Source organism: Nerophis ophidion, linkage group LG06, assembly GCF_033978795.1.
Source record: "Nerophis ophidion isolate RoL-2023_Sa linkage group LG06, RoL_Noph_v1.0, whole genome shotgun sequence".
NCBI classification, from domain to species: Eukaryota; Metazoa; Chordata; class Actinopteri; order Syngnathiformes; family Syngnathidae; genus Nerophis; species Nerophis ophidion.
Genome location: NC_084616.1, coordinates 35,709,669 through 35,712,168, shown reverse-complemented (window position 1 = coordinate 35,712,168; position 2,500 = coordinate 35,709,669).

Sequence of the window (2,500 nt, the reverse complement as noted above, 5' to 3'; positions counted from 1 at the left end):
TGTCCCCAAAATATGCTGACACCTACAAAAATTATAGCTGTGGGCCGCACTTTGGACACCCTTGTGTTAACACAATGTTCTTCGCATGGTCAGATAATTTTCAAGTGTGGAATACATGCAATTGTATGAAGCACATGCAATCTTTCATTCAAAATTTAAAGAACAATGGAAATATGTTTTGTAAGAAAGATTAACTGTTTTAATGACGCACATTATTTCAAGGTTTTCGCAGGCCACATTAATTGACGTGGCGGGCCACTTCTTGCCCCCAGGCCTTCAGTTTGTGTATCGTGCTCTAAGCCTTAGCTGGTGATTCTCAGACTGTGGCACATGTATCACTAGTGGTCCGCCAAATAATCACTTGATTAAAGTACAGTGTTTTAATTTCCGCAGTGTTACTGTTCAAACTCTGCGTAATGTTAATAGCCAAAAATATTAAATATACTCGTTATATAAAACCTCTGTCTTGTTTTTAATTAATATAATTAATGCTGACGTCCCTGTGAACTGGACTCTCAGATTATTAACCGTACCCACTCGGCATTCATTGCACCGGTCACCCTAAATTGAGTTTTCTTCCTGCCCAGATGTGGGATCAGATCCAAGGATGTCGTTGTGGTTCGTGAAGCCCTTTAAGAGCATTTTTGATCAAGGGCTATATGAATAAACTTTGATAGATTGATTGATTGATAATACTTAGGCCTACTACACTATTGTATTTCAATGTTGGTCAAAATGTTGGTACTTGGGGTGCCAAGTTTTTTCTGAAGTGGTACTTGGTGAAAAATGTCTGAGAACCGTGGTTAGTTTGATTAAAATTGCACAATAGTTTCATAAAAAAATTCCTACAAACAGCAAGATTTTATCCATCCAACCATTTTCTTCCACCTATGCGGGTCAGGGTCACGGGTGGAGCAGTCTCAGAAGGGAAGCCCGGACATCCCAGTCTCCAGCCACCTCTTCCACTTCTACCATAGAAACATGGAGGCGTTCCCAGGCCAGCTGCAAGACATAATCCCTCATATTTCCCAGATGATGTCTTCTATTTGTTCAATTCCTTAATATATTTGACAATTAGTACATAATCCCTTGTATATCACTATTAATTGGTTGCAGACATGACCACGATAAATTAATTGCTGCAAAGTAGGAATCATTATAAATAAATCAAATATTTTCATAGCGGGATCATAAAAATTGTTTGCTATACCTTCTAAATATGTTTTTCAACATTTTGAGAGCTGGACATGAAAGCTAGACCTGTGGAATTTGCCTCCCAGCAGTTCCACTGTAGACGCGGCACAAGAGCCAAGCGTGCGGTTTTAACAAAGTTTTTAATTTGCATAGATTTGTGTCCAACTCTTTCTCCAGCAGAACATGACTTTTCAGTCACGTCCGTATCCTTTCTCTCCTTCTGCTCCCGGCCACTTACTGTTAAAGACAACAGATGATTTGATTAAGACGTACCACCTGTGAAATCTAATCACCTGCCAGCTGTGTCTCGCCATCAGCACTGTCACGCTTCCGTCTGATGGTGCTCTGTCCTCAGCACCATGGACAGAGGCTCCTGCAGGCAGCGCTGGCCACATCTCCCTCCACAACACCCTTTTGTCATATTTACACTCTTTTAATTTGATGTAGAATCAGAATCAGAATTCGAACGTTTTTTATTGCCATTGTTTGAGAACGGGTTCATAAACTAGGAATTTTACTTGGTCCAATCGTGCAACATAAAACACATATAACAGAATAGAATAACATGAACTGTAACTGAGCAATCAGATCTTGTTGCTCATGTGCCTGATGGCCGAGGGGAAAAAACTGTTCAGGTGTGGGTCTGGTTTGTGTCCACGGTGAGACGAGTCAGCTGTGATCCGACCCAGACGCCTCTTGGCCCTGGGGGAGAACAGATACTGGAGGGATGGGAGTTTGCAGCCAATAATAATACTGTCTGAGGCTGAGCCAATCAGTGGTCACGGTACTGTTTTTTTTTTAGCACAGTCTGATTGGTCTGCTCTCATCTAGCCAATACTACTGTGGTATTTATATTTTTGGTTCATTTAGCCATTTTGTTAAAATTGTTGATTTAGATTAGATAGTACTTTATACCTACAATTTAGGGCATGCGAAAATGTTGTAGAATATGCTTAATAAAACACCAACAATTCTGCAATTGGGCAAGGTACTCTGTACTTTGGCTTGCTCTGATCACACATTTAATTTCATGTAAATTTTACAGTTTGCAATCCTTGAAATGCCTTGAATTCTTTCCTTTCTCCCTTACGTTGCACACTTTCTTGTCAATGGCAGTGTTGCATTTTGTCAGAAGTTCAGTTATGTAGATGTTTTTTGTTTTTGTTTCAGCAATGCCAACTTGTTTTGGTATTCTTAGTACACTTTCTTAATATAACAGGCGTAGTGTTATTTCTGCCAGATATGTATCGATGTTGTTGACATCCACATCCTCATGCCTTATTCATCATCCTCATCATTTCTTTTT